This window comes from Psammomys obesus, unplaced genomic scaffold, assembly GCF_907164565.1.
Source record: "Psammomys obesus unplaced genomic scaffold, mPsaObe1.curated_primary_1811, whole genome shotgun sequence".
Lineage (NCBI taxonomy): Eukaryota > Metazoa > Chordata > Mammalia > Rodentia > Muridae > Psammomys > Psammomys obesus.
Genome location: NW_026596091.1, coordinates 8,146,297 through 8,173,966, shown reverse-complemented (window position 1 = coordinate 8,173,966; position 27,670 = coordinate 8,146,297). Strand labels below are relative to the sequence as shown.

The following is a 27,670-nucleotide window of genomic DNA, read 5'->3' as shown; positions in this document are numbered from 1 at the left end:
TTAAAACTTAGGAGCTGGAGAGATGGCTCAGAGGTTAAGAGCACTGTCTGCTCTTTCAGAGGTCCTGAGTTGAATTCCCAGCAGCCACATGGTGGCTCCCAACCATCTATGATGAGATCTGGTGTCCTTTTCTGGCACGCAGGTGTACATGCAGACAGAACATTACATACATAATAAATCTTAAAAAACTTTAAAAAATTAAATCTTGGATGAATATTTGATACTAGAGGAGACAACATCTTTGGTGTTTCTTGGTTGGTCAAACTGAGAAACATGGAGGATGTTCTGAGTCCTGCAGTAACAAATATTCAGCCAAAATTTAATTCTTTGTGTAAACCTAAGCACACACATCTAATTAGTATGAAGCTCAATCAGATGGGGTCTCAAATAGCCAAGTCTGGCTTTGGGTTATGTAGCTGAGGGTGGCCTTGAACTTCCAATCCCCCTGCTTTTACCAAATATTGAAAACAGGGTCTCATGGTACTAAATTTGGCTTATCGGGTGCTGGTTATATTGTACCCAGGGCCGAGTGCATGCTGAGGGAGAACTCTATAAGCTGAACTCACAAACATCCTAGTATTTTGATTCTATAACTGTTGATGCACACTGGACTGTAGTGGCACATGCCTTTAATCCCAGCACTCGGGGAGGCAGAGGCAGGCCCATCTCTTCGAGTTCAAGGCCAGCCTGGTCTACAAAGCAAGTTATAGGACAGCAAAGGCTTCACAAAGAAACCCTGTCTCAAAACAAACAAATAAAAAAGAAAGAAAAAAGGTATGATCCAATCTGATACTTATATGATGAGAAATGATGATATAGGCAAATTTATATGCTTGTGTTTCAACAAGAGCAGAAAACTTTGTATGTATAGTAAAAACCCTGAAATTCATGGCATATAGTGAAATCAAATCTGAGCCGAGATATGCCAGGCAGAATTTGCTGGTATTGAACGGCATGATGGCATGTGCAGTGTTCAGTGTTCAGAAACAATGCTAGGGTGGTTGATGAGCAGAGGACAGTGTCACCAGAAACACTGCAGACTGATTATGCTTTTGATTTAGATTAATTTTTGGTCACTGTTTGTTCAGAAATCTTTTACTGTTGCTCATTTCTTTTGCAACCGTCACACATTCAGTTATGAATTTTCATATAGTGTTTTGATCCACAGATGAAGAAGCTGGGACTAGAGCAATCAGATGTGAAGGGCAGGTGGGGTGTGGTGGTACACAATGGCAATTCTAGCAGTCAGAAAGTGGAGGCAAGAGGATTGTGACTTCCAGGTTTGCCTGGGTTAAATAATGAGACCCCATGCAAACAAACAAAACAAAAACCCAATAGCATAGGCTCTAAGAGCAACAATCAATAAGTGGACCTCATGAAACTGAAAAGCATCTGTAAAGCAAAGGGCACTGTCGTCAGAACATAACGACAGCCTACAGACTGGGAAAGGATCTTCACCAAACCTGTATCTGACCAAGGGCTAATATCCAGATTATATAAAGAACTTAAGAAGTTAAACAGCAACAAATCAAGCAATCCAATTAAAAAATGGGGTACAGAGCTAAACAGAGAATTCTCAATACAGGAACATTGAATGGCAGAGAAACACTTAAAGAAATGCTCAATGTCCTTAGTCATCAGGGAAGTGCAAATCAAAACAACCCAGAGATTTCACCTTGCACTCATTAGAATGGCTAAGATCAAGAACTCAAGTGACAACACATGCTGGAGAGGTTGTGGAGAAAGGGGAACCTTCCTCCATTGCTGGTGGGAATGTAAACTTGTACAACCACTTTGGAAATCAATCTGGGGCTTTCTCAGACAATTAGGAATAGTTCTACCTTAAGATCCAGCTGTACCACTCTTAGGCATATAACCAAATGCTCAAGTTATATACAAGGACATTTGCTCAACCATGTTTGTAGCAGCTTTATTTGTAATAGCCAGAAGCTGGAAACAACCCAGATGTCTCTCAGTTGAGGAATGGATACAGAAATTGTTGTACATTTACACAATGGAAGACTACTCAGCAAGTAAAAACAAGGAAATCATGAAATTTTCAGGAAAATGGTGGGAACTAGAAAAGATCATCCTGAGTGAGGTATCTCAGAAGCAGAAAGACACACATGGCATATACTCACTTATAAGTGGATATTAGACATATAATATAGGATAATCATACTAAAATCTGTATACCTAAAGAAGCTAAGCAAGGAGGACCCTGGGTAAGATGCTCAATAATTTTTAAAGATTAAACCAGGCACTGTGATACAAAATTGTAATCCCAGAAATTGGGAGGTGAAGGCAGGAAGATCAGGAATTGAAGGTCACCCTTGGCTATATAGCAACTTATGGATCCTGGACTACATGAGACCTTCTCTCAAAAACACAAAATGCAAATGACAGTGATAATAAATTAATAAAAGCAAAAGACATCTCTATGAGATTGTTCCATTAGGGACAGTATCAGACAGATTTCCATTACTGTGACAAAATGCCCAAGATAATCAACTAAAAAGAAAGAAAGGTTTATTGTGAATCAGGCTTTTGAAGGTTTTAATCTGTTGTCACTTGGTTCTGTCACTTTGGGCCTGTGGTGATATGGTACCTTATGGCTCAGAGTACAGCAGACCTGGTCAGTTGTGACTGTCAAAAAGTTCAGATTCCAGCACCTGCAGGGAGAGAAAAAGAAGTTGGGACCCCAGTGGTCTCTTCAATGAGTACCTCCAGTGGCCTAAATTCTTTCCAGGAGGCCTCATCTCATAAAGGTTCTAACACTTTCTGACACTGCCCTTTTGTGCATGCCTCTAGGGGACATTAAATATCCTAACTGCAGCAGGGACCTTCACTGAAAACGCAGGCACTACACAATTGTTTCATTCAGATCTCTTTTCCAGTAATGTTGAACACTGAGGAAATGTGTGGAGTTGGGCTCGGTGGTGCATGTCTGTAATCCCAGCACCCAGGGAGGCAGAGGCAGGCCGGCTTCTGTGAGTTCAAGGCCAGCCTGAGTCCAGAACAGCTACAGGTACACAGAGAGACTCTGTCTCAAAGAGGAAGAAGCGGGGGGAGGGGGAAGACAAAGAGAAGAAAAGAGGGGAAGAGGAGGAGAAGAAGGAGGAGGGGGGAGGGGAGATGAAAAGAAGAGAAGAGGAGGAGGAGAAGAAGGAGGGGGGAGGGGAGATGAAAAGAAGAGAAGAGGAGGAGGAGAAGACATGAATAAATATTCCCATTTCAGAGCAGCACCTCCCCTGGGCAACACAGTGGAGCTGGAGCTGGTGAAGAAAGCACAGGTGAGCCAGCCCTGAGGGGGTGAGAGCAGGAGCCCTTGGCCCAGCCTTTCACCAGCTGCAGCACTTGAGAGAGTGGGGTCCCAAGTCTCAACTAAGCAGCATAGTAGAGCTGGCCCTGGTGGTGTGAGTGTGGGTGAGCTGGCCTGAGGGCTTGAAAGCTGGAGATCTTATCCTGCCCCCTACCTGCATTGCCAGCATTGGTGAGCTAGCCTGGGCAGTGCAGGACAGTTCACCTTGGTGGTGTAAATGCAGGAAAGCTAGTGGGTTGACCAGCTCAGCTATCACCCAGGCCCAGATCCAGGGCTTTAAGTTGGCTTATCCTAATATCTAGCTTATCTATGAACTTCTGGAGCACATGAAAGAGCCAGTCCTACAAATCCGAAGCTGCAGGATCTCTGTGACACAGGAGATCTGAGAAGAGTCCTGGTTAGGATCCAATATTAAGGGTGTATCAGAAGCCCAAGGCCTCAGACCAGACCAAGACTCATTGCAATGAACATATTTGCAAGTAAAGATGTGTGGATACACTACGATACACTATAACAAACTACAGCTTCCACAGTAAGATGTATTTTATGCTTTTAGTTTTGGATTTTTATTTATTTATTTTTTTTTTTTGTTAGTTGATGGGCTTTTTTTTGCTTTGTTTTGTTTTTTATTCTCTTTTGGGGGAAAGGATGCAAGAGCAAAGGGCAGATACAAAGGGATGGGGAGATGAGTGGGACTGGGGTGCATGATGTTTTATTGACTAACAAAGAGTCAATAAAAAGGTATTTTTTAAAGTGTATGAATATTAAAAGATAATTCAGAGCTGGTTATAGCAGTGCAAGTCTATGATCCCAGGACTCAGGAGGCAGAAGCAGAAAGAATAGGAAAAGCCCAAAGCCAAACTGGGCTACATCAAGAATTCCAGTCCTTTTAGGGCTACACAGAAAGACTTTGTCTCAATAATAATGATGATGATGATGATGATAGCAATAGAATTATTTCATTATTATACCACTTCATTCTGTAGCATCAAAGCTATAGAAGTCTACATAAATTGAGAAAATCTGCTCTAAATATTTTAATATTATAAACAGGAAAAACGTTTATCTACAAATACATTATTTTATATATTTTTACAATTAACTTACAAAGTAATGAAAATATTTTTATCCTCCTAATTAGTGAACTTTAAGAAAAATTAGTTGATACAAACCTTTTGAAATTAAAATGCTGTGGCTATTTAATTTTTGTCCCTCTTGTGGCAGGGCCTCACTATATATCCCAGACTGACCCTGAACTTAATACGTATTCCAGGCTGGCCTCACACTACCAATTGTCCCACGTCAGCCTCCTGAATACACAGACCTGTACGACTAGACCTGTTTTTTAAATTTTGCTTAGCCTAGCTTGTCTTAAGTCTCCAGAGTGGGAATATCCGGAAGGAACAGGTTTGTTTAAGAAAAGTACGCCTGTAACCCCAGCACTTGGGGAGACAGAGGCAGGTGAATTGTTGTGAATTCAAGGCCAGCCTGGTCTCCAAAGTGATCCCAAGACAGCCAAGGCTATGCAGAGAAATCCTATCTCGAAAATCAAAGAGAAGAAGGGAGGAAGAGAGGAAAAAAGAAACAAAGAAAGAAAAATACATGAACTTTTTGCCCTACCTAAACATTCACTTCTAGGTGACTTCCATAGCTTAGATCCTGGAATTTGTACTGATGTCAGCCATCTAGAAACTTCTGTCCCTCTCCTTATGTAAGCTTTTCTTTGATTTACTTTCCAGTTGATAAATTAATTGGCTTAAAACACAAAATCAAAACCACGAGTAAACACATGCCCATGATCCCTTCCCAGGGCTCTGACAGCTGACACATTTTCAAGATTGCTGCATCTAGGGGAATCTTCTTCCTCTGCTTGGTTGTCCCAGAATGACAAGCTTTCCCTAATTAGACAGAGCTACCATCCCAGCAGTGAGGAGCCAGTTCTGGGCTGAAGCAACTGAGCGGAGACTGCCAAGAAACAGCCTCCCTTCCTTTGGATCACACGAACCAAATCTGTAACACAGACTTGGATCCAGATTTTTTAACAGAGCCCTATTTACATTCCAGACTACAGAGCCAGGGTTTTTCTGACCTAAGACTGACCCACTCAGCAAGTTAAAACCTTGAAGTAACCTAAACTAGGAACTGCTTCTGAACTAAATCAGCGTTTACTTTTCCCCCCGGCGACTTCATTAGCCTGGAGAACGCTAGTCAAAGAAACCAGGTGTGTTGACTCACGCCTGTAATCCCAGCATCCCGGAGACTGAAGCAAGATTAGCCTCCCTGTGTCCACCTGGGTTTTGCTTTGCTTTTCGCTCTGATGTTCAAAGGGCTCACATTGATATTACTGACACTCATAACTGTGGTGGTAGACAGATAATACCGGGAGATGTAACAAGATAGGCACTCACAACTTCTCAGAATTTGGGCAATAACCTCTCTTGGTTTCCTTTTAACCAAAAAATGAAAAAGAAGGCCCTAAATTTAGTAGTTGAATTGTAATTCCTACCTGGGACAAAAATATATCTGATGTTCTGTACAGAGCTGTGTTTTGTCATCATCTTTGAATGTCCTCCATCAACAATAAGACAAACAGGATGAAGAAAGAGTAATGTGAGAGCTGGGTGTGGTGCACACCTTTAATCCCAGCACTCGGGAGGCAGAAGCAAGTGGATCTTCATGAGTTCGAGGCCAGCCTGGTACACAAAGTTAGTCTAGGACATCCAGAGCTATTACACAAAGAAACCCTGTCACAAAAAGAAAATTATAAAAATTAAAAATCAAATTTAAAAAATCAGAAAGTAGCATTTTCATGCAAATTGAACCACAGTCATAGCAACTGGATAACAGAACACAGGATAACAGAACCTTCCAGCCTGCTGAAGGCACGCATTGTTTCAGCCTGGTTCTTCTGTTTTTACTTTTTATGTATATGGGTGTTGCTACTGCATGCAGGTCTGTGTGAGGTTGTCAGAATCCCTGAAGCAGGAGTCACAGACGGTTGTGAGTTGCCATGTAGGTGCTGGGAACTAAACCCAGGTCCTCTGGAAGAGCAGCCAGTGCTCTTAACCACTGAGCTATCTCCCCAGCTCTCTAGCTTAGTTCTTAATGTCAAATGGTCCTCAGAGATGCTCTAGCAAGGTCCTCAACAGCTGATGTTGTGGAGTCCTCGCTGTAGTCTTGAAATCACTTGTTTCTGGGGATCAAGCCATCAAGTTTTCTCTGACCCTCCCAGAATTTTCCCATGATCACAGACAGACCTTAATATATTTTGTTTCTCCATAAGCCAGATGAAAGTTTTGTTATTTAACACTAAGAACCTGGTTGGCACAGACCCAAAGAACACAGAAAGTATCAAACTGACTATGAATACTTGTTTCTTTTTTTTTCCCCCAAGCCAGAGTCAATTTCATTATTTTATTATTGATGCTTTGTTTTAAATGAACATAACTTTTCCTGGGTCTTGTGATAATTCATCAAAAGCAGCAGAACAAACCACCTTCAACTGTGTAAGGAAGCCTGCTTTTTTATCAGCTGGAAACCAATTCTTTTATGAGCAGAAATAAAAAAAATAAATAAAACCTTCAAATACATTTTCCCCTTTGTGTTTTCTTTCTTTGTCCTTTTTGATGTTAATATTAATGTAATGTATCTTGTTATTACTGTGAATTTAATCAAATTCTTATTTTATTAACTTATTTCCTAAGCCAAGTCCCGAGACTACTGCTTAATCTGTTCAGTTTCACTCTTTTAAAATACCCTCATTCTCTACCTTTGTTCAGATAGACTGACCACCGTAATTTAAATGGCTCAGTGGCTAATAGCACCAACTGCTCTTACAAAGAACTGCAGTTCTATTCCCAGCATCCACACTGGACAGCTTACAACCGTCTGTAACTCTAGCTCCAGGGTGTCTGACTACCTCTTCTGGCCTCTGCGGGCAACTACACTCACATATACACAAGCTCCCCCCAACCCCCCCCCTGTCGGGAGCCGCTCCCGCCATTACAAGATGGCGCCGGCTTCCTGCTTCCTGGTTCTTCTTGCCAGCATTTTCGCGCTTCTTGCCTGCGCCGCCCTGCAGTTTACGCATGCGCAGCTTTATGCTAATGAGGGTTTAGGCTGCACTCCAATTGCCAGCCATATGCTTATGAAGACTTGAACAGAGCACCAATTACAGACGGACAGGTCGCGCTGCTGGCTATTTAAACGGGGCGCTGCCAGGGGTTTGGGTCCTTCACCATCTGCAAGAAAGAGCTGTACAATAAACTTGCCGCTGAAGAAATCCTCGGTTGTTGCACCGTCCTTATCGGCAAAGGCCGCGCGCGACACCCCCACACACACACATAATTTAAAAATACAAATCAATCCTTAGTATTACATAATTGTGAGGTGCTCGGGACAGTTTCTGTCTTGCTTTTGCATGCCGGTTGTCAAGTTGTCAACAGTTTGCAGTGTTCTTTGTGTGCTGCTTATGTGAAGAGCAAAGCAGGCAATATTAGTTGCCTCATTGACAATCATTTCCACCTTATTTCTTGCTTCCAGAGTCCAAATTTGTGCATGCAAACAGCAGAAACAGTAATAGGCCCTTCCCCACAACTCCATCTTTAACCTCGAATGGCATAACCTTCCTTTTGCTGTTCTTGATTTAGTGGTGGGAATGTGGCTGGCGCAAATATCTGACCAATCATGTATAACGGTACTTGAACCCGGAGTGACTTGGTTTCCTGATAGAGATGCACATAAATTCAAGCATTGGTGCTTCGTTCTTCCTGTTCTATATGGTATCATGTGGCAGTGTGATGTCACAGAAAGCATTTTGTGACCATGAAGGACATTTAAAATTTTTCACAAGTGCCAGGTCAAATGGTACACACCTTTAATCCCAGAACTCGGGAGGCAGAGGCAGGAGGATCTCTGAGTTCAAGGCCAGCCTGGTCTACAGAGTAAGTTCCAGGAGAGCCAGAGCTACATAGTGAGACCCTGTCTCAAAACAAAACAAAACAAAAAAGAAATTTACAAGAGCCAAACCAAATAATAATAATAATAATAGGAGAAGAGGAGGAGGAGGAGGAGGAAGAGAGAAGCATCACTGGGTATAGTACTACACAGCAAAAATCCAAATACTCAGAGAGGATCATAGGTCTTAAGTTCAAGACCAGCCTAAGCTCCATAGTTAAACCTTATCTCCAAGAAAAAGGAGGCGAACTGGGTGTGGTGGCATGCATCTGAAACCCCAGAACTCAGGAGGCAGAGGCAGGCGGATTTCTGTGAGTTTGAGGCCAGCCTAGTCTACAAAGGGAGTCTAGGACAGCCAAGGCTACACAGAGAAATCCTGCCTAAAAACCGAAGAAGAAGAAGAAGAAGAAAAGAAGAAAAGGGAGGTGGAAAAGGAGGAAGAGATTTGCTTGAAAAAAACAGAAACTGAAAAGGGGAAAAGCAGCTTCAGAGCACGCTCTCTAGTGTTCTCACCAAGAAAAGATAAGGCAGTGTTTTGTTTCCTTAAAACCAGAAGCAAACACTATTCTTAAAGAAGTAGGATCTAAATGTGAGAATGAGCATATGAAATTTTAAAACATGAAAACAGAATCTAAAAATCAAAATAAAGGCTGGAATATAAATGTGTAGAGATCTGTTAAAAGTACGGCATGAAAACCAAGCCAAAACTGATCCCTGCAGCTCCCTGGCCAGCTAGTCTAGCCAAAGCAGTGAGCACCCCCTCCAGGTAGAGGCCCTGACTCAATAAAAAATAAATACATTTAAAAAGTGAAATGGATTCTACACCCTGCCCCCACACACACATACCGTAGGTACACACAGATATCATACAGACTTTGAAAGGGCAAGGAGAGAATCACATGCTCTTCAATTATGTTTTTACAAATTTCAATTACATGACTCAAGCTTCAGACCTGCCAGATGTCAAAGCAGGGTACCCTGTATTTCCCAGACTCACTCATTAAGACCGACCCCTGCTTTCCCAAGCAGGGCTTTTGTCTTCTCACAGACTTGCTGATGTTTATCTCCATGCAGAGATGTGTTCAACTTATTTAGGAGTCTCATGCAAGTGGTGGTGGCACATGCCTTCAATCCCAGCACTTCGGAGGCGGAGACAGGCAGATCTCTAAATTCGAGGCCAGCCTGGTCTACAGAGTGAGTTCCAGCACAGGCAGAGCTACACAGAGAAACCCGGTTTTGAAAATATATATATATACTTAAATACTATATATATAGTATTTAAGGAATTATATAGGTTGTAAGATATACAACAAGTTTAAGAAATAATTATCGAAGAAAATCAGTGGTTACATAATGAGGAGGAAGAATAACATTAAAGTTCAAATTATTGACACTGAAATCCTGGTCACCTGGGCAACAAGCCTTCATTTTTAGCCCTAGTCGTTAAGTTCCTCATTCTTAACATACAATTACTCTTAATTTACACTTAACAAATTCTTAACCTAAGTTAGCCTTCGTATAAATTGAGGATGGAGGGCTGGAGAGATCGCTCAGAGGTTAAAACGAGCACTAGCTGTTCTTCCTAAAGGTCCCGAGTTCAATTTCCGGGAACCGCATGGTGGCTCACAACCATCTACAGTGAGATCTGGTGCCCTCTTATGGAATGCAGGCACATATGCAGGATAAACATTGTATAAATAAACAAATCTTTAAAAAATAAAATAAGGTTTCGGGTGCTGCAGAGATGGTTCGGGAGGTAAAGGCATTTGTTGCTTTTCCAAAGGGTTCCCAGCTCCCACATCAAGCAGCTCACACCCACCGGTAACCCGAGCTCCAGAGGACTCCGATGACGCTGGCTTCCTCAGGCACTGCACGCGTACACATACCCACTTACAGACCTACACACAAACAAACCAATAAAAATAAACTTTTAAAATAAGGTTGTTTAAGGCATAAAATTACAAATTTAATTTTTCTCCTGGTTTCTTTGTCTTTGAATGTCATTCTTTTTATTGTTGTTGTTTGTTTGTTTTGTTTTTAGAGACAGGGTTTCGCTGTGTATCCCTGGCTGTCCTGGAACTCTGTAGACCAGGCTGGCCTCAAACTCAGAGATTTGTCTGTCTCTGCCTCCAGCGTGTGGGGTTTAAAGTTGTGGGCCACCACTGGTACGTCATTCTTTAGAACCTTTTCGAATGTTAAAAGTGCTATAGTAATTAGCAGTCTTTGAAAGTCAGGAACATGTTAAGAGTTTTCCTCAGTGGAGAAAAGAGAAAATATTTGTAAACAACATCATATTATCACACCCAAATTAATTCACGATGGAGGGCTAGGGATGTAACCTGGTAATGGAGTCTTTGCCTAACGCAGAGAAAGCCTTGCCTTAATCCCCAGCACCACAAACAATCATGTAAATAACTACAGAAATTCCATAGGGGAAGGGGGCTGGTGAGGTGACTCAGTTGTTAAGAGCACTGTCTGCTCTTCCTAGAGGTCCTGAGTTCAATTCCCAGCAACCACACGATGGCTCACAACCATCTATACAGGTATCTGATGCCCTCTTCTGGCATACAGGTGTACAAGCAGATAGAGTATATATAATCTTTTTTTTTTTTAATTCCAAATGAATCAAGATTTCCAAGGAGTACTCAAAACTTAAAAGTAAAAGAGGAGTTGGGCACAGTGATGCACACCTGGAATCCCAGCACACAGGATGGCAGAGGCAGGTGGATCTCTGTGAGTTCGAGGCCAGCCTGGTCTACAAAGCAAGTCCAGGACACCCAAGGCTACATAGCCACACAAAGAAACCCTGTCTTGAAAAACTACTAATACTAATAATAATAACAAATAAATAGATAGATAGATAGATAGATAGATAGATAGATAGATAGATAGATAGATAAGAATGTAAAAGAGGAAAACGTGGGAGAATTATTCTGATAGATGAAAATAGGGAAAGCATTTTTAAGCATGATACAAGATCTAGAAGCTGTAAAAGAAAAAAGGCTAAATATAAATTTATTTGTAAAATCCTGCTTACCATCACCACCATACATGACGCCAAACACATGAAAATCTGGTAACTATTTGCATTCCCAAAAATTGATAAGAAAAAGGGCAAAATTTGGCTTTCAAAAAAAAAATGGGCAAAGGATAAGAAAAAACACTTCTCTGGAAATAAATTACATATTGCTTTAAAACATGAAAATATGCTCAAACTTCGCTATAATAAGGGAGATGCAAATTAAACTTCCAGATTGGCACAGACAATGATTTTGATAACACCATGTGGATGAAGGTTAGCGAGACAGATGCTCAGGCATATTGCTGGTGGGAGTGTAAACCGCCTCTCCCCCTGTGGGGAACAACTTGACAACATCTATCTAAGTCTCAACTGTGTGTTTTGGCAGGCACCATGAGTTGTATACCCCAAAACCGTTCCTTCGTAGTTGTTGCTAACAGAACCCAGTTGCTCAGGTGGCCATGAGCCAAGCAATGAGTCTATGCATTGACTATTTATGCTTATTAAACACTTGCTGGGTACCAGGCAGAGTTCGTTCTCAGAAAACACCAACGAAGGACACCAAGGCTGAACCTTATGACAACCCACCACGTACAGGCTAAATGGCAATATAACTTTGAATCTGGCTACGGCTTTTAAGAGGGAATTGAACCAACACTGCTGTAATATGAACTGGCAACATAGCACAAACTCGGATTAGTACAGACAGACTAGAAAATTTGAGTTCTCCTTCTTAATTCTAAAATAATGATCATGTCAACACTGTTTCCATAGCTGGTTTTTTTTTTGTTTTTGTTTTTGTTTTTGGTGTTTTGGGTTTTTTTTGTTTTGTTTTGTTTTGTTTTGTTTTCTTGAGACAGGATCTCTCTGTGTAGCCTGGGATGTTCTGGACTCCCTTTGTGGACCAGGCTGGCCTTGAACTCACAGTGACCCTCTGCCCTGCCTCCCTGAGTGTTGGGATTACAGGCGTGTGCCAACACACTGAACTCCATTGCTGTTCTAAATAATGCCTTTCCATTCTAAACCACCCCACCAAGGAACCTGTACCTGAAGTGGCTCTGGAAAAAATACAACCTCCAAGTAAACATGGAACTATGCGCACCCTCTTTTACAATGAGGGAAGCTGCACTCTGGCCAGGGAAGCATGTCCTTTGGTATGTATCATGGCTTCCAGTCTAGTGTGTTTATGGGACTCCTGAGTGTGTCAATGAGTGAGTCTCTGTGTCTTTATCTGGTTTCTTGTGCCTTTTCTTGGGCTATTTTCTTTCTGTTTGCTTGTTTCATTCTAGTCTGATGTGTTAGTCTTTGTTTTATCTTTATACATTTTATTTTATTATTATCCCTTAGAAGCCTAATTGTTTTCTAATGAGAGACAGAAAAGGGGTGGGTATGGATGGGAGGTCAGATAGAAAGGAACTGGGAAGTAGAGGAGGATGGTAATCAAGATATATTCTATGAAAAAAAAAACCTATAAATCCAAGTAGAGGGAAGTTGGAATAAAGTTACTAATAAGATCCAAATCCTTGGAGGGGGTTGAAGACAAGGACGCTTTTGAAATAGTAATGCAGTGTTTACTTCTCCGGGCATATCCCCCGACACAAAATGATTAAATTATTATTATTGGCTCAAAGGAAAAACCAATTACACTATAGATTTTGACTCCTGAAAACAACACAGAGCTCTAAAGCAGTGGTTCTTGACCTTCCTAGTGCTGCAATCGTTTGATAAAATTCCTCATGTTGTGGTGACCCCCAACATAAAATTATTTCATTGCTACTTTGTAACTGTAATTTTGCTACTGTTATGAAGCGTGATGTAAATATCTGATTTGAAGGCTATATGATACAAGACCTCTTGTGATAATTGCTCCTCTGAAGTATGAAAAAATACTAGAGTCACTTGCTGTCTTTTGACCTTTGCTTAATTGTCACTTGCTGGATCTCTTTGGAACCCAGTAACAGCCTAGCCAAACAAGGACAAATCTACCGGGACTCTGGGTAAGCCTCCTTGCTGCTAACAAGACAAATTTGGAAAGTTTGCTGGGACTGGCTCTCCTCTCAAATGCCAACCAGCAGGACTCGGCTTGTAACCACAAAATGACATTTGTAAAATGGGAAAGTTGATAGGCTAACTGTTGAGAAGAAGGAAGACCCAGAAGAACAAGAAAGAGAAGAAGTCTCCCACTGCTGTCCCACAAACTAGAATTAACTGCAAGGACAGACTTGCCTTCACAGATGGCCTGTGGGCATGTCTATCAGGAGTTTCCTTGATGAATGACTGATGCAAAAGGGCCCTGCCCATTGTGGGTGGTGCCAGCCCTGGTTTGAGGTTTGAGGTTGCATAAGAAAACATCAAGCCATAGAAAGCAAGCCAGTAACAGCACCCCTCCATGGCCTCTTCATCATCTGCTACCTCCATGTTCTGGCCATGGTTTCCCTCAAAAACAGGCCATAATTTCTAAGCCAAATAAACCCTTTCCTTCCCAGGTTGCTTTTGGTCAGTGTTTTATCACAGCCATAAAGGACCAAACTAATCTTTTAAAGACTTTAATGAACTGCCAAGCCAACACTGACATCAGTTGAGTTATAAGAGAATAGTCTTATCTACATACCTTTTGGTACTTTTGAATTTCGTTATATCTGCATTGTGTTGCTTATTCAAATATTAATAACAAATGATAACTATAATCTTACAAACCAAACATTTAAACCATAAATTTGTCTACATGCCTTTAATCCCAGCACTGAGGAGACAAAAAACATGTAGAACTCTGTGAGTTTGAGGCCTAGCCTGATCTACAGAGTGGGTTCTAGGACAGCCAAGGATACACACAGAGAAACTCTGTCTCAGAAAACAACAACATCCCAACACTCAGGGAGGCAGAGGCAGGCGGATCTCTGTGAGTTCGAGGCCAGCCTGTTCTACAAAGCGAGTACAGGACAGCCAAGGCTACACAGAGAAACCCTGTCTCAGAAAACACACACTCACACACACACACAGAGAGAGAGAGAGAGAGAAATTGTCTATATTTTAAAGAGAAATACATCTTTTTTTAAAAACCTCATAACATTTAGTTAGTTAATTAGTTAGTTTTGGTTTTTTGGGACAGAGTTATGTATTTCTGGCTGTCTTGGACTTGCTTTATAAATCAGGTCGGCCTCAAACTCATAGAGATCCACCCTTCTCTGCCTCCAGAGTGCCAAGATTAAAGGAGTGCACCGTCACAGCCAGAACAACTTGATATTTATAACACAATAATGCAGGGAAATGTGTCTGTGGAGGCCGCACCGCAGCACATGCTGGCACCACCTTCCCATGGCTCCTCCCTTTGTGCAGGCTCTTTCCTCTCCTTGGAGAAGCCTATGTGCTTGTGGTCGCTGGTCCACCTCAACTGCAGACTGTTCTAGGCTTCCCCCCCCCCCCCCCCCCGTCTTGCTGATGACCTGCTGACTTGTTTGGTTAGTAGCTATACGAACCTGCTCAGTCCTAAGGCAAACACAACTTAACAATGCCTCCACCCTCAGCCCCCAGCCACGTCTTCAGCTGCAGCCCCAGCCCGAACCGTTAGTATTTTGGCAGCCTGCTTATGATGTCATCATGTGTCACTGGCCAGGTAGCCACACCTGGCAGGCGTGGTTCTGTTGCTCCTTAAAAGGATCAACCCGCCACTTTGTCCCTCTCCCTTTTCTCTGTCGGGGAGCCCCTCCCCTCTCTTCCCCCTATCATGTCTCCCTCTCTCCTCTCTCTCTTCATCTGCATTCAATAAACCTCTTTCATGTAAAATCTGCTGTGCGCATCATCCTTGTTTTATTTGATCCTAACACACACACACACACACACCCCCAATCAGAGGTCCTGATGACTCTTGCTCTTTCCTAACAGTCCAGTGGTCAATTTTCAAGCTTCTGAAAAAGACAGATTCATTCTGGGTATTTGGAAGTAGGATACAACAATTTCCACGTTTGTTTGTTTGTTTGTTTGTTTGTTTGTTCTTTACCTGTTTCCTCTTTAAAAGCAAAGAAAGAGGGACTGGAAAGATGGCTTAGTGGTTAGGAGTACTAGACGCTCTTCCCAAAGACTTGGGTTTGATTCCCAGAATCCAAACCAGAAGGTTATTTATTTTTTTTCAACAGCTTCTTTCAGCCTCTTCATGTGGGCAACACTCATCTATATTTGAAAGGAAGAAAAGAAAGGAAGGCAGGAAGGGAGGAATGAAGGAAGGAAGGAAGAAAGAAAAAAAAGAAGGAAAGAGAAAGAAAGAAAAAGAAAAAAAAAAGCTGAACATGGTAGCACTCACCTTTGATCCCAGCATTCAGGAGGTAGAGGCAGGCAGATCTCTGTGAGTTCAAGGCTAACCTGGTCTGCAAAACAAGTTTCTGTAAGCCAAGTGCTACTTTAAAAGTTTTTTTAGATTTGTTTCTTTTTACCTGATACGTGCCTGTATTTGGCCTGTGTGTATGTCTGTGCATGAGTCAAATCCCATTAGGACTGGAATGCAGACAGGTGTCTGCTACCACGTGAGCCCTGGGTCCTAGAGCAGTCAAGCTTTTAACTACTAAGCCATCTCTCTAGACACTCTCCTCCCCAAATAAAATTTAAGCTAACAAACAACAACAAAAAAAAGGCAAGAGGAAAAAAACCCTGCTTCTAGTCCTTCAAATGCACAGCTGGTGTTCAATGTTGCTGGCTTAATAAAAACGTTGCAGCAGGAAGAGCGGTGCACGACTTCAATCTCAGCCCTTGGGAGGCAAAAGCAAGAGCATCTCTGTGAGTTCAAATTAACCTGGTGTACAGAGCAAGTTCCTGAACAGCCAGGGATACACAGAGAAACTGGATACACTGAGAAACCCTGTTTTAAGGGAAAAAAAAAAAAAGTTGGTAAAATAATGATTTATATCGATTCACTTTGTTAGTTCTAGAACCCATAAACTTTTACCAAGTTTTTGGTAAAACTTGGTAACTGATTTGTTTACTATTAGGTTTCGGTTTTGTGTTAGAGGTTAGTGGGAATCAAACCCAGAGCTTGGCACAGGCTAAGCCAAAAAGCACCAGAGCGACGATCTCAGCTCCTAAATATCTGCCTCCCAGCCACGGTGGGGTTTTGTTTATTCTAATTGTATCCACGCTTATAAAATCTGCAGGCGTGCGATTCCTCCAAGCTCCCAGGCCTTGTGCTCGCTCGGGGCACCTGCTCCGCGAAATGGCCGCGATCTTGGTGGATTTGGTCTGGTTATACTTCACTGGGACACCAGAGGGCGCGAGGACACCCGGCTCTTGTTTTTCTTTAAATCTCAAATCCTCGTGGGTGTGGAGAACAAAAGACGCGGGACACTGGCCTTTGAGACAAAGGGACCCCGGGAAAAGGCCGCCCGCCCCGTGTCGGATTCAATTCCTCACTCGCCTTGGCCCTGGCTCCTTCTTCTCCAGGCTGAGGCTCAGAAAAACAGCATAAGCTCGCGATGATCAGGAAACAAGGCGAACCACAGTAGAATTAAACAAAACAAACAACAACAACAACAAAAAAAAAAAAACACAAAACAGAGGTTAGCTAAAGAAGGGCACTGGAGCCGTTTGTTTCGCCTAATATTGGTAATTTTAAAGTATTTTGTTTTTTAGTTCAGGATAATAACAGGCATACAGTAGAAAACTCGGAAACACAGATTGACACGCACCCCCTTTTATTTATTTGTCTGTTTATTTTAGATCTGAAACCCGGGACAAACGGCTGGGCTGAGGAGCTTTTTACGTCTCAATGTGGCCGCTGGCCGCCTGGTTCTCCCGGCTTCTCTCGGCACCGCACCTGTTGCAGAGCCCTGGCTCTCCTCAGCCCTGACCCTGACCTCCAGCCCCGAGCTTCGCTGTCCTTCCCCAGCCCCTCTTCCCCACATAGCTCAGCCATTTGGCTCTGTTCCCTTTTGGTGCTCTTGGACGGCTTGGCTCCTGGTCCTCTCTCTCCCTCCCTTTCCCTTTCGTTCTCCCTCCCTCTCTCTGTCTCTCTTTACTTTCTTTTCCTCCTCCCCTTTCTCTCTCCTCTCTTGGTCGGGTTCAGCCTGTTGATGCAGTTCATCCCCTTCGGGATACCTCTGGCTGGCCTCCCCCTCATGTCTACCTACAATAAACCTCTTCAACCATACCTTGGAGCAGTCAGACCTTTTTTTTTTTTTTTTCCATCAACATTATTCTTCTTTTCGTTTTTTGTTTTTTTGTTTTTTTTCTTTTTCCTTTGAGACAGGGTTTCTCTGTGTAGCCTTGGCTCTTCTAGAATTTACTCTGTAGACCAGGCTCATTCTAACACATTTTCTTCTATTTTTTCCAACTTCTCTAAGTGTTATAAGTGCATAAAGAGTAGAGCTGACTGGGTGTGAGGGTCACGTTATGGGTTGTCTTTGTTTGACGGGCTCTCCTCCCATAGCCAGGGTCCTGAAATTCAGATGGTCCTCCTGCTAGGCCTCTGAGATGCTGGCATTGAAAGTGTGAGACACCACACCTGGCTGACAAGGGGTGAACTCTTATGTTGACACGTTGCTGATAATAGAGGACAAAACCTCAAAAGTGCTACTGACAGCTTGTTTTTTGTTGTTTTTTTTTTTAATTTTGGGGTTTTTTTTGGGGGGGGTGTTTGGTTTTGTTCTTTGGTTTTTTTGTTTTGTGTTGTTTTTTTATTTTTGTTTGGTTTGGTTTGGTTTTTGGAGACAGGGTTTCTCTGTGTAGCCTTGGCTGTCCTGGACTCACTTTTGAGGCCAGGTTGGCCTCAAACTCAGAGAGATCTGCCTGCGTCTGCTTCCCAGGATACTGGGATTACAGCCTGCACCACCACGCCTGTCTCAGACAGTTGTTTTTTTTTTTTGTTTGTTTGTTTGTTTAATTAATTTTTTTAGTAATTACAGTTCATTCACTTTGTATCCCAGCTGTAGCCCCCCATCCCCTCCCAATCCCACTCGCCCTCCCTCATCTCCTCCTGACAGCTTTTTTCCCCTTAGACCTGCAAGCAACTTGAAAACCATATTTGAGCTTTGTACCTGAAGCAGGAATAAAGTAGGGTTGCTTTGTTTAGCTACCCTACCCAGGCCACTGTAGGTGGCTCAGTCCCTACACAGGAGGGCAGGGGTGTTAGTAACCTGTGACATCATCAGCCTGAGAGTGGCAAGTTAAACAGGTATGACGGCTGCAGGGAAGCTTAGTTAAGAAGTGAATATTGGGGCTGGTGAAATGACTCAGTGGTTAAGAGCATGACTGCTGTACCAGAGGACAGGAGTTTGGTCCCCAGCACCCACAGTTAGCTCACAACCATCTGTAACTCCAGCTCCAAGGGTTCCATTGCCGTCTTCTGACCTCTGCACTCATGTGAATATGCTCCCCACACACACAATTTAAAAATGAAAGTTATCTGAATAACAGCAACAAAAGATACGACTATTTCCCAAGCTTCAGGGAGCATCCCAGAACATGGAGGCAGAAAGAATAGGAAAGCAGTGCTTTGAAATGCTGTGTTTAGATGGGAGATGAACTCGCAGCAGCTGTGACTACCTGCTTGAAAAGCCTGTGCAATCTGAGGCCATCAGTATTCCATCAGCTCCCAGAAGGCCCCACCTGCCTGGAAGGAGAAGGTATAGTCACTGGTAAATAGTCCTTGTCCACCCACACTTAGGCAAGCAACTGTGACTAAATGTGCAGGGGTGGGGAGTGATGTAAAAAGGGGAAAGAAAGAAGGGCTCTGGTGGGAGGGGAAGAGGAGAGGGAGACAATGTCAAACTGCATTTTGTATGTGTGTATGAAATTGAATGGAACTGAAAAAGAATGAAGTTTTTAAAAGTGATTACTTGAACAAAAGTGAAGAAAGTTAAGTGTGCTTTGTAGTCATGTAACTGTTTCAAAGGCAGGTGGACCTTGGGAGATGTCATCCTAGGATTTGGGCTTCCAACTTAAGTGAAAGGGAAAGTTCTTACAGAGGCTTGTTTGTTTGTTTGTTTGAGAAAGAGTCTCTCTATCCCTGGCTGTCCTGGAACTCACTATGTAGAACAGGCCAGCTTTGAGCCTACAAGTAATATCTGTCTGCTCTTTCCCTGTCCTCCAGTTATGGAAATAAACACAAGTGCCACAGAGCTTTGAGTAGAGAATGACATGGTATGATTCATGTTTGAGAGTCTTTGGGCTAGTTTTGGTTTTGCAAGCCTGTAATCCTAGCACTTGGGGAGGCTGAGGCAGGAGGATTGTAAACTCAAGACTAGCCTGTGTTGACCTGGGCTATAGAGAGTCTGAGCCAGCCTGGGTCATATTGAGATTGGGCCTAAAAAGAAAAAAAAAAAGAAAGAAAGAAAAAGAAAAAGAAAGAAAGACAAAAGAAAAAAGTCACAAAGTTGACTGGGTTGAAAATAGTCTGTAGGCTCTGAAAAAAAGAAAGAAAGAAAGAAAAACTATAGGGAGATAACAAAAGCAGGAAGATCATTAATGAAGAAATCTATTGCAACAGATTTGCTTTTATGTTTGTGTGGTAAAACATTTGGACCAAAGACAACTTAGATAAGGGGGGGGGGGCTGTTTTATTTTACATGTCCAAAAGAGCTTTCTTCATTGAGGAAAATCAGGGCAGGAACTCAAGGCAGGAACCTGGCAGCAGAGTCTGAGCACAAACTGAGAATAAGTACTGCTTACTGGATGGCTTTCTGCCCTGCCTAGCTAGTCCTTTAATGATATAGTTTTATAGTCTTGTAATAATATAGTTTAAAATGCCACACACAACAGATCTGGTATGAAGAGATTTATTGTACGAAGGGGGAGGGGGAGAGACAGAGACCGAGACAGACAGTGGGAGAAAGTAGGATAAGAGGGAAGGGAGTGTGAAGTGCCTCAGTAGAAGTCAGAGAGGAGAGATACCCAGGCGAAGAGTGAGAGGAGAGCCGTGTATGCGGGTGCCTGTGTCTTTTACCCCGGCCCTTGGCAGTGGACAGCTGTCTGTAGCACTTCTGGGATTTTGTCCTCTATTATCAGCAACGTGTCCTGAGCTTGCTCTTTAGTCCAGGCTGGCCTGGAACTAACTGAGAGCCTCCTGCTTCTGCCTCCCTAAAGTGCGGGGATTAAAGGGGTGCACCACCATGCCCTTTGTAACCTGTGGTTTCTCCCGATGCTGACAGTGAGGAATCTCCCACGGCCCGTTCGGGGTTAATTACCAGCTCTACCTTTCCATTTTAGGAAGCAGACAGCAGGTGCTGAGTCGCATGCTCCTTGATTTGAGCAGACTCAGGCTCCGGCTTAGCTTACTCCTTAGCCCGGGAGTAAGGAGCAACAGGGTGAAGCAGGCATGACCTGCCTCTTCTCCATACATAGGGCAGGGCAAACGGGTGATTTCATCTGACCTGGGTTCATGCTTCCTTGTAGCTCTGCCACAAAGACCCAGGGCAAGTCCTTTAAAGCTTACCCAGAGAAGGACACCGCCATAGTTACCACATGGCCTTTTGGACCTAATAAGTTATTGAAGAGTGAGAAGCAGACACACACTACGAGATATGGAGGGGTTTGCTTTTTGAAGAAGTTAGTGTACTTAGGGTAGGGAAAAACACACACACACAAAAGGGCCAAAACACACCTCAGAAATTGCCATTTCTGTCTACATCAAACAAATAAGCCCTTGCAACAGATTCTTTAAATGACCATCTAATTTGTGATCTATAAAAATGCACTAGTTCTTAACACAGTGCAAGAACAGGACCCTTCAGATACGCTAGTGAAAGTTCCAACATTATATTGTTCCTGGCTGTCTGGCTTCTGCTGTAGCATAAGCACCATATGATCGAGATTTATCCGTGAGGATTTCCCAGTGCATCTAAGCCAGTGTCTGAGGCATTGTAAGTTCCAGGTGTCCCCTGGATCCTTCCCCATCAGGCCTGCTCACCCACGCCTGCATAAATGCGCTCGGTGACAAAGTTAGAAGGTTGTAAGTGGTCCCCTCCTTGCTACCCTGGGGAAATAGCTCAGGGCATCCCAGACGCTCCCGTCGGTCCTCTTGCTGTATTTTCACAGTCCTGTGGTAATCCATGGCGCATCTCTGTTTTTAATTCTTTAAACGTAGGAACAAACTTGTTCCCGTCATTTTTATGCAGGGGCATAGGAAGAGTCAGTAAAATTTCATTTGAAGGTAGCTCTTCGAGTGCACAGATTCCTTTGTGTCATGAACACGGACGACGCTTTTGAAAACACACAGAGATTCAGAACAGCTCTGATCACAACAGAGGTCTGTCCCCATACAAGACACCTGAACTTCGGCTTCCAAACGAAAATACGAATTTGTGAGGATCCTTGGTCACGACAGGTCAGACACTAAACAGCCGGGAAGTTTGGGAACGCTTCGAGCTCTGGCAAGCTGTTTTAACGTGGTTCGCTGGCGTGAACTCGGTACGGTATTTTATTCTAAAGAGACTGCGAGGAGGAGCGACATGCTCAGATCAACAAGTGCAACAACCGTTCCAACAAGTCCAGTTTTCAGGCCTCACTGCCTCCTGGGAGGAGAGGGAACACAGGAGCCTTCGGCCTACTTTAAGAGAAGGCAAGAAAAGGGATCCTCCACAGTTCCTCGTTAGTATAGTGGTTAGTATCCCCGCCTGTCACGCGGGAGACCGGGGTTCAATTCCCCGACGGGGAGATTGTGGTTCTTTTTTGATCATCATCATTGTTGATGATCAACCATTTTACACTTCTACTTAAGAACCATTTGTAAACCAAAAGCTGTGTCCTCGAAACAGCCGCTGCTAAGTGAGAAGGAGACCCGCTCTCTCCGAGAGAAAACGCTCCGCGCTCCCGGCAGCCCCGCAGAGCGGGCAGGAAGTGCTGGCGTCGGGCGCCCTTTGGCACAGGCCCGCGCGTGCGCGGTGGAGCCCCGCCAGACTACAAAGCGTGGTCGGCGGCTCCCTGAGGCCGCCGGGGGAGGGGCGAGGGCGGCTCCGCCCCTAACGGCGGGGGTGGGGCGGCGGGGCGGAAGAGGTGGGGAAGAGAGGAAGGCCGCGGTTCCTTCGACCCCGCGGGCGGTTAGGCCAGGCTCCCGCCTCCGCCGGTTACCGCCCGACCGAGCGCTGGCCGTCAGGGAGAGCCCGGCGCTGAGTGAACCCGCCCCGGCTCCGCCATCTCCTCAGGGAAACGCGGGGCGCGGTGCAGAGGCGGGCTGCAATCGCCATGTTCGCGCACTCCTAAGAAACCGCGCGAGGCACAGCCCAGCAGGACCTCGTGGCGCAACGGTAGCGCGTCTGACTCCAGATCAGAAGGCTGCGTGTTCGAATCACGTCGGGGTCATAGCTGCTTTTTTTGTTTGCTTTTCAATTCACTAGCGTACTGTGAACCGTGTTGTGTTCCCGCCGTTTTTCAAAAATGCTTTTTGTACTCAAAGGCTTGTTTTTGTCATTAATGTAACAATGCCTTGAGAAATGTTCTTACTGCAGTGCATTAGGCTTCTGAACCCGCTGTGATTTTTCACAGCAATTACACAATATTGCGGTACAGACTCTTTCTCAAAAAAAAAAAAAAAAACGATTTTAGTCTGATTGCCTTCTGAGTGCAATATCGCATACAATTTATAAAATGATACAGGTTTTGAAAACAGTTCTATCTAAAGCCACTGGTTGCCACGTGTTGGAGTAAGTGCCAGGAAAGTAGTGTAAACTGGAATGGGGTGATTTAACTCTGCCCCTGGCCATTCCTGCACATTGCAAGGTGATAGAACCTGTTCTGTCTGCATCAAAAAGGTGAGATTGCGTGCAAATGAAATAATACGTTTGGCTCAGGCTAAGATAAAGAAGTAAGGGAAAAGTGGAAGAAAGGCTAAACGCTGAGTGTGTATTCAGATTTTTTAGGGTGGAGCCCTAACTCACTCCTGCCCCCACCCTAGTAACTCGAAGGTGGCTGTTTGGAGACAGAGTTGATTCAGTAAATGAGGCTGTTAAATGGAATCCTAACGCAGTCGGGCGTCATGCTTTTGGACACTTGTCAAGGACGTGTGCATGTGGAAAGTTGGCGTTAGGCTGGAACAAGAAGGCAGCCACCCTCACGTGAAACCAGTATTGCCTGCTTCTACAGGGAAAGGGAGAAGTAAATGAGAGGCCCATCATGCAGGGCCGTGTGTCCTTCTAATTCATTCTGAGGGAAGTGCAGTTGTTATAATTTGAGACTTCGTTATTCATGACTTTGACAAGATCACAGAGAACACAAAACATGGCCTAGACTTTTTCTGGACTGCACCCTGAAAACACAGGAAGGTAAAACTGAGGTTCTGTTTACCATACAAGTTAAAGGGATCAAATAAGGCTACATACAGCAAAATGCTATCTAGGTCATAAAGCAGTAGTGTGTTCTGTTTTCTGTTTCAGTTGTGTTGCTGTGATAAAACACTCATACCAAAAGTAATTTGGGGAAGGAAAGGGTTTATTTCAACTTATAAGTTACAGGCCATCATTGAGGGAAATGAGAGCAGAAACTCAAGGGAGGGACTTGAAGCAAAACCACAGAGAAATGCTGCTAGCTGAACCCCTCAGCTGGCAATGCTTAGCTAACAATGCTTAGTCATTGTTCTTACACAGACCAGGACCACCTGCCTAGAGAATGGAACTGCCTACAGTGGGCCTGAGCTGGCCTGCATCCATTAACAAGACAGTTTGTTAGACAGTTCCAGGCAGTGCCATATGCTAATCTGGGCAATCCCTCACTGGCCACAACTCTCTTAGATGACTCTGGGCTATGTGAGATTGACAAAGCTAAACTAGGGCAAATATATATATATACCTGGCTGTTTTTGCTTGCTTGTATGAGACAGGATCTTACTATGGAGCTCTGTCTCTCTCGGAACTCACTATGTAGACCAACCAGGCTAGCCTCAAACTCACAGGGATCACCTGCCACTGCCTCCTTGAGTGCTAGGATTAAAGAGGTGTACCACACCTGGCCAATGACAATTTTTTTCCTAGAACTTCAAGGTCCTAGTTTTTTCCTCCAAAGCTGGAGCTGTGTAGTTTCTTAGAATGGCTAATTGGGTGGATTAGTATAATTTAGAAGCAATCTAAACTGCATTTTAACTAGGCTACACTAATTATATAGGGATGGTGTGAAAAGAAACTCAGGAATACACACATCCACATTTGAATCTTCAGTCACATTTATTTATTTGTTTAAAAGATTGTGTGTGTGTGTGTGTGTGTGTGTGTGTGTGTGTGTGTGTGTGTGTGTGTGTGTTGTGAGGTGGGTGACGCGGAGGTCTTTGTGGCCCTGGGTTTCAAGACTCTGGAGGTGGAGTTACAGGTTGGAGTTACAGGAGTTACAGGATGCCTAACAGTTCAGGACCTGTGAGAACATCAGGCACTCTTAATGCTGAACTATCTCTCAAGCCCCTGAATTTTCAAAATCTGGACGACACAGAATAGCTCTCTGGCTTTGTGCTTTTTCATTAAAAAAAAAAAAGTCTAGTATTATTTATCCTAAAAAAGGGATTTATCTACTAGTGCAGTATAATCTGGTTATGTGTTCACCTGATTAATAACCTTTCTTCTGAGATTATTTTTAAGTCAATTACCCAAAACAGATATTCTCTGGATGAGCTGATAAACGGAATTTTTTAATGTGCAGCATTGAAGACAGACTTTGAATTCTGATTAGCTTAATGATGCCTTTATTTTTCACATTTTTTTTTTCGGCGGCGGGGGGTGTCTTTGTCTGCCTCAGCCTCATATTCCAGGCATGGCTCACCACACTTAGTTCTCATACTAATTTAGTTTTTCCTAATTAACACTTCTTTGTCTTTTTTCTTTTTTTTTTTTTTGTGGGGGTGGGAGGCATGCTGGTACCATCATCATGCACATGGAAGTAGATAAAAACAACGCGTGGGAATCAGTTCTCTTCTTTACCATGTAAGTCCCAGAGATGGAACTTGGGTTATCAAGCTTGGCAGCAAGTGTGTCTTTACCTGCTGAGCCATCTGACCAGCCCTCTCAAGAGTAATTTTAAAAGAAAAATATTTATGATTCAGATTCATACATGTTCCCTGTGGAAATCTTAGGAAATATAGAAAAAGAAGAAAATAATTCACCTGTGCCTCACTGCCCAACAGCCTGCTTTATTTTATTAGGTAAGGTGTTAAGGTATGCCTAAGGCAGTCAGAGGACAGGGTACCAAGTCAGTTCTCTCCTTCAGTCTCGAGGGTTTTGGGTATCTCCGGTCAACGGGAACCTGCTTCAGCATTTTTTGTTTTGTTCTTCTCAGACAGGGCTTCTCTGCATAGCCACGGCTGTCCTGGAATGTGTTCTGCAGAGCAGGCTGGCCTCAAACTCACAGAGCTCTGCCTGCCTCTGCCTCCTAAGTGCTGGGATTTAAGGTGTGCATACCCTCTGCTCAGCCTGCTGAGCCATCTTAATGCTTCATTTTCCTTACTGGAAATGGTACAAATGTTACGGTCAGTAATGATCTAGTATTTGTTACTGTCTTGATATTTAGTGTCCCCTAATGATCCATATGTTGGAAGCTTGGTGCACAGCTGCTGGCTCCTTTGAAAGCACAAATTCATCAGTGGGATTAATTCATTGATCAGTTTATACTGAATGTGCTAGTGGATGGTAGGGCCTGGTAGATGGCTGTATGTTAGATTTGTTTATTTTTTAAATTTATTTTATGTATATAAATGCTTTGCCTGCAGGTAGTCCTGTGAATTACATCTGTGCCTAGTACTCTCAGAGGTCAGAGGAGGGGGTTGGATTCTGTGGAAGCTGCAGTAAAGGATGGCTGTAAGCTGTCGTATGGGTGCTGGCGGTTGAGCCCTGGTCTTCTGCAAGAACAACTACTGCTCTAAGCCACTGAGCCCTCTGCAGCCCACGGAAGGGCACATAACCTTGCTCCCCCTGCCTTCCTGTCTCTCTGCTTTTTGGCTGCCATGAGGTGAGTTTCCTCCACCATGCCCTTCTGTGGTAATGTTTCTGCCAATCACAGAGTGAAATCTCTGAAACCGTGAGCCAGCAGGAACCTTTCAACTTGTAAGCTGATTTGCTCAGATATTATGTCAATGCGACAAGAAATGACTCACAGTCATTTTCTTTGAGAATTTTTTTTTATTTTTAAAAAGGCGTGCCTGTGTGGATTTGTGCATGTGAGTACAGTACCTGCAGAGGTCAGAGGAAGATGCCAGGTCCATGTGAACTGAGTCACAGGCAGTTGTAAGGAGCCGGATGTCCAGTCCTCTGATAGAACAAGTGTTCTTAATTGCTTAACTATCATCTCTCCAGCCCTCCGGGTGGTTTTGAGTTTATTACTGTTTATTTATCATTATGTATACACATGGCTGATGTAGGGGCCACAGAGAGGTCAGAAAGCAACTCTCTTTGGTCGGTTCTCCCCTCCACCTTTTATGTTGGTTCTGTACGTGGAATACACAAACTTGATTGAGTCCTCTGATACAGGCTGTGTACCCAGGCTGGCCTCAAACTCACAATCAGCCTTCCAAGCATAAAATTACAAACTTGGAAGCCTGTGCCACCTGAGACGGCTCACACTTTGTAGCCCTGGCTGTCCTGGAACTCAGCGTGTAAGATCAGGCTGGCCTCAAACTCACAATCAGCCTTCCAAGCGTAAAATTACAAACTTGGAAGCCTGTGCCACCTGAGACGGGTCACACTTTGTAGCCCTGGCTGTCCTGGAACTCAGATCCACTGGCTTCTATTTCCCAACTGCTCAGATTAAGGGCATGAAGTACCACACCTGCCACATCCTTCCTCTCTCCCTACCTCTCCCCCGTCGCTGGTTGCTTGACTGGCTGGTTCAGTGTTTTGAGAAATAGTTTCTCTGGGTTTATAGCTTTGGCTTCTTTTCTGGAACTCTGAAGACCAGGCTAGCCCTGAACTCAGATATCTACCTGCCTCTGCCTCCTGAGTGCTGGACTACAGATGTATGCCACTACACTCAGCTTTACTGGTTTTGTTTTTGACATATTCTTTTTTCTTTTCATTTTATATATAAGTGCTCTGTTTTCTTTTTTCCTTTATAAGATTTATTTATTATGTATACAATGTTCTTTTTGCATGTACACCTGCACACCAGAAGAGGGCTCCAGATCTCACTATACATGATTGTGAGCCACCATGTGGTTACTGGGAACTAAACTCAAGACCTTTGGAAGAGCAGCCAGTGCTCTTAACCTGAGCCGGCTCTCCAGCCCCAGAGTGCTTTGTTTTCATGCACACGAGAAGAGGGAATCTGACTCCATTATAGATGGGTCCATGTGTAGCTGGGAATTGAACTCAGAACCTCTGGAAGAGCAACCGGTTCTCTTAACGAGTGCACCATCTCTCCAGCCCCTATGTTTTCTTGTTTATTTTATTTTATTTTATTTTATTTTATTTTATTTTATTTTATTT

The 27,670-nt window shown here is 43.6% G+C and overlaps 2 non-coding genes across 2 annotated transcripts; both read left to right on the top strand.

Annotated features, from left to right (window-relative positions):
* Window positions 1-21,861: 21,861 nt before the first annotated feature.
* Trnad-guc (transfer RNA aspartic acid (anticodon GUC)) lies at window positions 21,862-21,933 on the top strand. Its single transcript has one exon. It is a non-coding gene; the product is annotated as a tRNA-Asp (tRNA).
* A 572-nt stretch (window positions 21,934-22,505) lies between these two features.
* Window positions 22,506-22,577, top strand: Trnaw-cca (transfer RNA tryptophan (anticodon CCA)). Its single transcript has one exon. It is a non-coding gene; the product is annotated as a tRNA-Trp (tRNA).
* Window positions 22,578-27,670: the final 5,093 nt, after the last annotated feature.